Source organism: Thermobia domestica, chromosome 4 (assembly GCF_964235325.1).
Source record: "Thermobia domestica chromosome 4, izTheDome1.hap1.1, whole genome shotgun sequence".
Taxonomy (NCBI): domain Eukaryota; kingdom Metazoa; phylum Arthropoda; class Insecta; order Zygentoma; family Lepismatidae; genus Thermobia; species Thermobia domestica.
In genome coordinates, this window is record NC_137457.1 from 5,883,901 (window position 1) to 5,895,002 (window position 11,102).

Below are 11,102 nucleotides of genomic sequence, written 5' to 3' on the forward strand. Positions count from 1 at the left end.
GCAGTAATTAAACTACTAGTGTTAACTATTTTGTTTCTTAAAGGAAACCGATATGAATTTTTTAAATGAACTTTCACCATATTTTCAATGGAATAGATGTCAAACTTCAAATAATTATAATAATATTATTTTTATCTAATTAACACATTATTTTGTATAACGATAAGAATTAATCTGAAACAGCTAAATAAAATTAGATGTCTCTCTTCACTAATAATTATGTAAATATACATAGTGTAAATATTTGAAGGATATTTAAGTAAAAATCAAACCTCCCTGTGTTAACACAAAAACTTCGTACTCTTGTCAATAAAATGCATTCTCACATCTTTTGGCTACGTGTAACACTGAAATAATTATCTACATCTGTAAGCATCTATTTTCATTTATTTAATTAATAGTTAATAAGCTTTCGCCCGTTAAACTCAGGGGACTCTGGACTCAGCCTCTCTGCTCTCATTTTTCCCAGTATACTTTGCGATTGGTGACGTCACGTGGAGGTATCGCCAAGGATGTTGTAAAGTAAAGGATCTGCCCATACCACAAAATCGTGAAGCCATACGTATCTTATGATTGGTGATTTTCTTAGGGCCAGTCCTACAATATCCTGATATTCTTTCTGATTACTATCAGTCAGAATTAGATATCAAGAAGTTGTCAGTTACTTTAACCCGTGGTTCGTTCTACAAGATACTGTGTCTGATATATACTCTGTCAGATAGTTAACCCGAAGCAAGGTTTTAACGGACCATTTGATTGGTTGGTTTTCTGTTGCTCATACTGAAAACAATTGAAACGTCAAGTGCGTTTTCAGTATGCTTGTTTAAATTATCCTATTGAAAACATGGGAAACAGAAATGAGTAACGGTATTTTTTGTTATGCACGTTATTGTCTAGGGGTACACTATCGTAAAGGCAAACACAAACTTAAGTAATAAACTACATTTTATAATACTACACGTAATAACACAATCTGAGCTTTTAATTAATTCATTTATTTGATATTCCACCTCTAAAAATATGTAAATTAGATTAATAATTTAGATATGTTTTTATATATCATTCAATTTCAATAATTAAACTCTATTTTATAAAGAATTTATTTCTTCATCTTCTAACTACACAAATTACATGGCGCTTATGTGCGGGCACTTGTAGCCAACGGGTACTACTTATCGTTATAAATTGGCATATATTCGAGCTAAAATGGTCTTCTAGGCCTCATCGTCCTCGGACACCATCAACCAACAATTCTTCGATTTCGTCCATGATTCACTACACGACAACTAACAAGTAGCTGATAGCTGTTAACAGGCAATTGAACTTCCTGTCAAAGTACCAACCAGCTGATACGGTTTATCAGTCACCTGATTGTTATCAGGACATTGTAGAACATTTATCGGAAAAATGTCAGGAGGATATTTATATCAGACAGATATCAGAAGATGGTAGGATTGGCCCTTACCTGTTAAAGGTTATTTCTTGTAATTTCTTTTCACTCCTATTTGTACACCCACACGTACAGCACGTAAACATTGTATAATATTAATCTGAAGCAACGACTTTAATAAAAAAAATAAACAACAGACATACTACATGTCTACATATGAAGATCACAATGTTTTGAACCAACAAGTATGACGCTCATTCGGGCAGATCCTCTATTTTATAACATCCTTGGGTATCGCGAGGTATGGTTCAAGAGAACAAGTGAATTACTGCATACGCAATTACCTTAGTTGATATACTATTTCAAGATAGGCAAAAGTCCCTCCACATGACGTCACGGATAGGGAGCCAATCAGGAGGCTAAACGTGAACTGGGCCTACCTCTTGTTTTATATACTTTCCGTCAAACGTTTATGTTCTTGTATGTCCGTCCGTCGAAAGTGTATGTCCGTCAAACATCTGTCAAAAGTACTTGTTCCTTATTGGTCTTTATTTACTATTTATTGGATCTACATGTATAACTTAATCAACCACTTATTTTATCCCTTAAGTTAATGTTTAAAAACACATGTGGTAAATACATGTTTGTTGTAAATAGCTATAAGAGATTTTATTATTAATAGCGTACACTTCGCGCTTCGCGGTTACAATAATTTTTACTTCTTCTCCATGTGTCCCATATCTCTCTGTCTTCCATATTGAATGCAAGTGAATAACATGCCAAAAAACTATTTAAGCCACCCCATCAGCGACGCAACTAACCTAGTTCTCGCCCGAGGCAAGAACTCGGCTTAGGACCCCCTTTCCCTGACCAAGCAAACTGAAATGTTTCCCAACAACACCCGATATTAGCATCTACACACCAAACTAATTAGTATTTGATTGCCAAATAATCTGAGAGTAGCATGCTTCACATATTCCTATAGTCTTATCATAATAACTGCAAATCACAAAGTTTTTGGAATTATATAGGGATGTGCATATATGTGTAGAATGAATCAACAGTCTATTGCTTTAGTATAGAATATTTAATTATGACAAACAGTCCAGTTGTTGTCTCAAGTATTATACTCACTGTTTGCAAATCTCTTCTGCAACTAAAATTTAACTTTGTGCGCTCTTTTGACTGCAAACATTTTAAGAATGTCCTCGAAAGATAGCTTTGAAGCTAAATTATGTTCCACGGATATGATCCCAAGGTAGGTGAGTCGTTGTTGTCCTCTTAAGTTTGAGGTAATTTTTATGGTCTCTAGTTTGCTAAAACTCTTATCCTTGCCTTACAGTGAAATTAAATATTTGCCCGGTTTTTCGCCCCCCCCCAATCCTGCGCCCGAGGTACAAGTCCCGTTTGGCTCCCTTAGTTACATCATTGTATCCTATTTTCCCTTTTGCGCCCCCTATCCTGCGCCCGAGGCACAAGCCCCGTTTGACCCCCTTAGTTACATCATTATACCCCATTTCTCCTTAGGATATGCCAATCCCGAAACTTCGTCTTATTTATAGCCTAGGATGCAAGGACAACATGTAACACAAAATTTCAGGCTTCTACCCCTTTTAGATTCGAAGATATGGTGAAGAGTAAAAGGCATTTAAGCCCTCCATTAGGATATGCAATTCCCAAAAACCTTGCCTTGTTTACAATCTAAGATATTAGTAGAACATTTATATAAAAACTTAGAGCCTAGAGACCCGACGAACGCCAAAAGAGCATTCATCTTCCCATCTTCTGTTAAACACTTAATTCCAGATTCCTCACATCAAAATAAGAAACCAAAATTGATAAGGACCTATGGTCAGAAGTGCATAGTTTCGTACTTATATAGTGTCGAAAACGTCAATAAAAGGTCCATGGTTCCACTACTATAGGATCCAACATAATCCGGTCAAGATATCACTGAGAAACGATCCAAATATCCACCTTTCAGACCCTCCGGTACTTGCACAATCATTTTTAGAGAGGCTGTTTGGGAATACTTGATCACTCCCTCATCAAAGAAACTGAAGATTTATTGACACATAGAGTGCCGTTCGCATGCCGTGGTCCACAAAGTTTTTTTTTTTTCTTTTCAGACTTTGACATTGTAATTTCATTAGGTTGACTTTTTCAATTTTCACATGGCATGTGGTATCCTTGATGTTTCCCTACCATGACCCGACAGTGCCGCCTTACAGAGAAACTACCTTGACCGTAACTCGATGGGCGTGATCCTTCGGCTTTCCTCGGAGTACTCGAAGCCACACGAAGTTGACCAGAAAAGAAAATGGGGTAGAAAGGAGTAATGGGCACGGCACGTTATGGTAGTGTGAATGGTCGCTGCCGTGGCAGGGTTGGAACATGGCAGGAGAATGGTATAAGCACGGCATCCTATGTGTGAATCAACCTTGATATGCACCTTTACACTGTCATTGAACATGAATCACACCATAAAGTTCATGAACACCCTATACTACACACAAACTGTCTTCAAGTAACAGTACGGAAATCTTTCTTCCTAATCCAATGAATAAAAAGTAACAGTGAATTACAGCGTAACGATCCGTGATCGTAAATGTAACTACAATTTTCTGAATAAATTTTTACGAAGCATTTATTCACAGTGGTGCCCCCCCCCCCCCTTCCATCTTGGTGGAAATACGCCTATTAGGTGCTTGAGCACAATTCCTACAGGAGACCGAAGTTGAATGTGACAAAACCAAGATAACTTGTTTACTTGTATACTAAATTCTGTTTAATTTAGCACTCTTGAAAATATCGTTACGGTACAATTGAAGTTCGATCTTGCCATTCCCCTTTCTATGAAAAATGTCTCATAGATATAACGTGCTCTAAAACCGACCAGTAAGTAGCCATGTTTATTCATTTTTCTAGCGAGTCGATTTCCCACGGTTAGGAGTACTTTCATAGCCCAGTATCAATACACAGGATACAAGAAAAAAGCTACATGAGCCTTAGGCTAATAAGTAACTTGCAATGCAACAGAGAATACAACAGTGGCGGCGATTGTCAATGACAAATGTAAGCAACAAAAATTTAAAATCTGAGATAAAGAAAAAGGGCTTTAAACAAAAGCCTGGTACATTTTCATATCGTCAGTTATTCTGAATACATTATTATTATTATTATTATTATTATTATTATTATTATTATTATTATTATTATTATTATTATTATTATTATTATTATTATTATTATTATTATTACTTCTTTCAGGGACACTTCTATGAGTAGTTACTGAATAATTATTCCAACTAGCGGTATTTATATTCATGATACCGTAAATGTCTTATGTTTAATTCCTTAGATTCGTGATTCGTCCATCTTTAGAGTGACTCACTCAAGGTTACGAATGACCTCATATGTATGTATGTCACGATCCTAATTTCGGTACAAACTCGAAGATTTCTAAAAAAAAATTTCACGCAGTGTTGTATTTACCTATTTGAGCGCCTCTCGCAGAGTCCAGGAACTTCTATGAAAGGTACCTCAAAAAGTAACATATCCTCTTGACTCGAGATTAGGGTGGAGCGAAAAAATCAAAGTTGTGCAATCAAATAGCACTAGGTGCCAAAAGTTGCGTATTGACTAGTATAACATTTCTGAATTTTTTCATAATTTTTGAACTTCATCTTCATTCCCCGCAAAGAGCCTTAAATGTTCGCAATTTTGGTGAAAATTTGAATTTTCTTGAAAATACTGAAATTTTTGTAAAGTTTCCCAATAAAATCAAACTAGGTGACAAAAGTTGCATTATGAGTAGATTGACTACACCATTCATGATTTTAAAAATAATTTGCATCTTCATCCCCCGCAAGGGCCTGAAATTTTGCAATTTTTATGGTATATTCTAAGACATATTCAAGAGCATTTAGATGGCGCAACAGTGGGTCCTCAAAAATTCTAGAGAACTATGGATAAACATTCAACCAATTGTGCGGTACTGTCCCCTCTAATAATATGATTTGAGATGTGTTTTTAGAGAGAAATGTGACAATTAGTATCCGATTGCCACAAAGGAAAGTAACACAAAATTGATGTCCCCCAGAATAAGCCTCAAATATGCCCGCTTCTCAATGTTGAAGGCAACTCTGCTCCCCTGATTCTCCAGAGCATCGTTTTTCAACTTGATAAATATTTTGAACATCGCTAAAACAGAAAAGGAGGGTATTACTCGTCCCCCCCCCCAATGTTGAAGACAGATATACGCCGGTGATTGTGAGGATATACCAATCGTTAATTTTCAAGCGTCAGAAACCTTAGCACAGACCAAACCTTAGCACTATGTGGGATATTTGCAAAGCAATCTCTGCTGGTGAGTTTATACCGAACTTTGTATGAAGAAGTTCGGGAAAATTATTCTGTGCCAGATGGATAACTTCTGCCAACTAGGGCCGTAACTTGTGGGGGTCAACTAACACCCCCTCATAAAAGCTCATAGCCGTTCGAAGGGGGCCCATTTCAAGACAATTTTTTCTTACTCCATATACGATACAAACGTGAAATTATAAATTAAACATCAAACAGGTTCACTACATTAGGCACAAAAGAACATAAAAATGCGTCGTGGGCCCATTTGAGTAAAAAATATCTACTATTAAGGGCCCCACAAATAATAGATATTTATTCGTATGGCTTTGAAATTGGTCAATATTGTCCTCTTAATTAATTTGTTATGTATGGAACGGGTCCATAGGCGTAACAAACGGCCCCGCAGACTTTGCCATGCGGGAGGGCCTACAGGCTCCGGGAGACCCATAAAGAGTAAGAGAAAGATTGAAAGAAGGGCCCAAGAATTAGAAAAACAACTTTTCTATTGGCCCAAATATGCGTATTAATGCTCCCCCCCCCAGAAAAGATCTAAATTACAGCGCTGCTGCAAATAGAGTGCTTCGAGTGTACTTAAGCACTACTAACCCATCTTCGAACTTGAAGGAGCTGGTTACACTCATCATGAAAGTGTATGCTCCGATGTGGTTTTACATTAAATGTAATCCTGCTATCAAGGATGTTCCTGTGAACTTACATCGTACTATAGCCTTTTCACGGTACTTAAACAATGAACTGAAGCTCATTGGAGCTTGAAAATTCATCTTAATGGTTTCTTCGCGCATCCGGAGAATTTACTGGTACTGCTCGCCGGTGATCGAAAGCACATTCGAAAACTAGCTATGCGTAGAATGATTGACACAAGGTCGAGAATCTCAAACTAAACACCTCCTGTGCGTAAGTTCAGTATTCCAGCAATAGACTTTAGTGCTCAAGATTACACTGACCTAATCAACTGGAAAGAACGCGAAGTAACCGAGCCACCCCTCACGTGCCATTTGTTGGAGGAGGGTCTACAGAAATGTGTAACGGAAGATTCATCTGTCCTCCTGTCTGTTTTCCATTTGCCATGTCATACCCAAGCAATCGAGAAGTGCGTTAAAACTGTTACCGAAGCTTCCTCTGAAGTGTGTAACCTTCGTGTGAAGGGTGTTTTAACTCGAGATGGATTTATCAGAGTAATACTTTTGGATAGGTCAATTATGCCCACATTCGAAACAAAATCTGAATATAAACCAAAGAGTTAGAGAGATAATTTCCAAAGATAGAGTGGATGGGCGGAACTCTACATGCACCCACCTCCTCGTGGTGAGTTCTGGGAACCAGCAAAAAGCTGCGTATCAAAAATAAATTCAATGCAAAATTGTTAAATTTATATAATGTATCTTAATATTGTGCTCAATGTATTTTAGATATTAGTTTGAAACCTCATTTTAAAACTTGTTGGAGGTAACGAAAACAAAGAAAAAATATTTTTAAAATCATTGAAATTATACTAGTCACACCCAAGGCTTGACGTCTAGCAGATATTATCTGACAATTCTTGCAAATTGTCAGTGTCTTCAATGAATTTTGAGATTTACCGTATACATTCCAAAATTTTAAGGTTCCTGCAAGCAATAAGATAAAGCACGAAAATTATTTTAATATCATGTGTGTTATGGTAGTGAGCACAACTCTTCCCTAAACTAGTTGCGAAGCGATTTGGCGGATTTTAAAACTTTTATATTTTAAGTGAAATTTCGAAATTTACCATAAAAACTACAAACATTCAGGCCCTTGCGGGGAATGAAGATGCAAAATATTTTTAAAATCATGAACAGTGTAGTTAATCTGGTCATTATGCAACTTTTGTCACCTAGTTCGATTTCATTGGGCAGTTTTAAAAATTTTTAATAGTTTCAAAAAATATCAAATTTTCATTTTAAAAATGCAAAATTTTAAGGCCTTTGCGGGGAATGAAGATGAAGTTAAAAAATTATGAAAAGAAATCACGAATGTTATACTAGTCAATACACAACTTTTGACACCTAGTGCTATTTTGTTGGACAACTTTTGATAATCGACCCCCCATTTCGCTCCATCCTACTCGAGATGTTCTTTGACGTATTGAAATGTGGGTAGTTAGAAATTATAAAATAAAAAAATCAAAAAAGATATGGCACAAAATCGGTGAACAATAATAATCAGTGCTCGAAGCATTTTCTTCTGAACTAAACGCTAGTTTACAAAACTGAGAATTGTATTAACACAAACCTATCCCCATAAATCATATAGGTGCCATACTTGTGTCTTTAGTTGCCATGACGACCTAGCGCCCGGATTTTTGGAGCTCTGATATTCTTATTCTTATTCTTATTCTTATTCTTCTTCTTCTTATTATTATTATTATTATTATTATTATTATTATTATTATTATTATTATTATTATTATTATGAATGACAAATACAATTTAGGAAGCTCCTGTTCATACGTAATTGTTTTCAGACTAGATTACGTTTTCAAATACTACGCAAATGCTCACGGATGTAAATTTAGGAAAATCCGAGTGAAATCTTGAAAATAGCTCCCAAATCATATGTTATTTAGCAATTTAGCAATAGTGAGTACCCTAGGTCAAGAGTCTACCTGGGATCAAAAGTACCCCAAAATATTAAGTTTTCTCGGCTATATTTTTTTGCCGAGTTTCATGACGTAGGGGCCTATAGTTACTGGATATGAAGAAGCAAAGTTTTTTTTAATCAAATTAAAAAAAAATACTCAGCAGAAAACTTTTATTGGAACCCCAATTATCTTATACTCATGGATCCACTGTTTTTAAAATAAAGCAAATATTTGAGTAATACTACACAGATATGCCAGAATTCATATATTCGAGAAAAGTTTAAATTTTCTTGAAAATATATTTTTCTAATGTTGGGTATCCGTCGGGACTACAGTGTCAAATATCTGAACGAAATGTACCCCGAAAAATTTTAGGTGCTTTACAGTGTGTGTTTGCTAGGTTTCACTAACATGTGCTTACTGGATATGAACATGAGTTTATTCCAATTTTTGTACAATATATGTATATATACATTACTTCTCAATTTTTTTTTTTTGAACACCCCGGATTTTTGTAAGTATTCTATTATTTTGGCACGAGAACTTTATCGCCCTCCATTAGATGTATTCCTGCCTAAAACATAGAATTTGACGACAGTTGACTCGAGGTCTGACAGCTACGAGGCCAAAAAGGAATATTTCATATAGATATTGCATAGCATAAACGTAAGTGGTATGTAAGGCAAGGCATTAGTTTTGGTTGGAAAGTGTAGACATAGTGGGTCAATGCAATGACAAAAATTTGAAAGAGAGTGTTTCAAATTTTGCAGTCCTCTGTAACTTGTTAATATGCTAACGTTTAAAACGCCAAAATTACCATACTTTAGAAAGTGTTTTCGATGTTTTCGTATGCTCCATTGTTGCTCGTTGAAATAGTGACTACGAGCATTACATTTACATTTCTACTGAGTGGCAATTGTTCAGAGAAGGATATAGGCCTATATTGACCGTCGTAAATATTTTTCAAAGAATGGAGTTTTTAGCTTTAAAGTCAGCATATCCATAAGGTGCAGAGAGCTGCAAAATTTGGAAAACTTATTTTTCTTTCAAAATTTCTGTCACTACATTTTCCCCATGTATCTACATCGTTCAACAAAACTAATTTGTTGCCTCGCCTTGCACAGTTTTGTTTATTCTATGTAATACCTATAAGAAATATCGTTTTCGGCCTCAGTTTTAAGAATTATAAATTGACATTTCATCTGCACCAGAAGTCCGTTCTGGATCCGCCCCTGCCAGTAGGTCCTGTCTCATATAGCCTCGCTCCTCAAAGGCACTTTAAACTCAATCAGCTCCAGTCAAATGATATCTTTCTATTATCATGTGCCGAGTCAATAATTTTACATATTTACCTAGGTATATTTATCAGTGTCATTTTGATACATTTAGAAAATTCAGTGAAAACACTCATAGTGTACTCAGAAATGATACCATTTTAAAATTAGATAAGTATTACGAAATTACAATAAATTACAAAACTATAACATCGAAAAATCCTGGAGAAAACAGAATATTTCGCCTTTCCAGAATTTTTCGCCCGCGATGTTTAGTATTATGATTACTTTCAAATTGGCATCAGTGCTTTAACACAATATTTTATGCTGTTTATAATTTATAGCATCTACAAAAGAACAATAATTTACATGCTTTGCTTTGAAACATTATATTGTGTAGTGTGTTAATCATTTTCAAATTAATATTTCTGCTTCATATATATTGTATTTTGTGTTTTCAGCTTGTGTATGACAATATTAACAACATTCACAACTCTTGAGGAAAGCCACATAAGTAAAAAATGTAAATTTTATCGCTAGAGAAAGCTTATTTTATGTATTAACTAACTCACTCTATGACGTATGGAAGCCGAAGGTTCAATACCGCATTCACAAAAGCTCTCCATTGACTTCTATCCTTAGCCAACTGTATCCAGTTTCTATTTTGTATTCCTATCTATGCGAGATCCATCTTGATATTGTCCTCCCATCTGCGCCTAGGTCTTCCTAATGGTCATTTTCCGATTAGACTTCCAGTTAAAACTTTGAAAGCGTTTCCGCTTTCTTCCATTCTGGCTACGTGGTTGTTTGATGTATTAATTTTTGTAAAGAGTTTTCTTATTTTTTTTCGGGGGGGGGGTGTTGACCTCCCAGAATTATGCACCAAGTTTAAGGAAGACGTTAATAATGAAATGAATAATAATAGTGGTATGAAGAAAGTGCGAGGAAGCAAGAAAACCTTGACACTATCTATCACAGAGTCCACGTTTCGGGAACTGAGATCGAACCAGGTATCCCACGCACCAGACGTGAACACTCTACCACTGAGCTACCTAGTCTTCGCTTTCTGATGGTGTATGAAGCTTTCTTACCTTAGCCTAGTAGTTTCGAACCATTTTTACTGACGATACACATTATTAATAAGAATATACATTATGATTAGCCTTCAGGTAGCTTTCAGAACTCCGCGTTTGCTCGGCTTACAACCTCTTAAACATACAATTCTACGGAATTTCAAATTTCCTTTCCTATTTCAACTATCTAAAAGGTAAAATTTTGTATTACAACAGAACGCTCATTCAAACAACGTGGGAATTTTCCATCCTCTCTTTACACCCCTTAAAAACTAAAAAATATTCACTTTGGAAATTTTCCTGTGTGAGTCCTGGAAGGCTACAATCATTCCAAATTTCATCATTGTAATCCTACCGGAAGTGCCTACGTTTGGTTT

General features: G+C 35.8%; 1 protein-coding gene across 2 annotated transcripts in view; it reads left to right on the forward strand.

The window, feature by feature from the left end:
- Nucleotides 1-11,102, forward strand: part of LOC145683690 (uncharacterized) — a 220,078-nt gene that overhangs the window by 128,109 nt on the left and 80,867 nt on the right. The window lies entirely within an intron of this gene.